This window comes from Camelina sativa, chromosome 2 (genome assembly GCF_000633955.1).
Source record: "Camelina sativa cultivar DH55 chromosome 2, Cs, whole genome shotgun sequence".
Taxonomy (NCBI): domain Eukaryota; kingdom Viridiplantae; phylum Streptophyta; class Magnoliopsida; order Brassicales; family Brassicaceae; genus Camelina; species Camelina sativa.
Genome location: NC_025686.1, coordinates 12,205,564 through 12,205,862, shown reverse-complemented (window position 1 = coordinate 12,205,862; position 299 = coordinate 12,205,564).

Genomic DNA, 299 nt, shown 5'->3' with positions numbered 1-299 from the left:
GCTACGTCCTTCTTCATCCCGACCCAGTGATAATACCGCTTGAGGTCACGGTACATCTTGATCGCCCCTGGATGAATAGAGAAATTGCTCGAATGAGCCTCTCTCAGTATCTCCTGCCTCAAATCCTTACCCTTGGGCACACAGATCCGACCATGCACAAGGATAGTACCATTAGCAGAAACCTGATACTCTGCACCCGCAGCCTTAGAGGCATTCACCAGCCCCTCATCACTCTCCTGAGCTAACCTCACTCTGCTCAACAAATCTGCTCTATCAACTGCCTCCAAACCCAAAGGTTC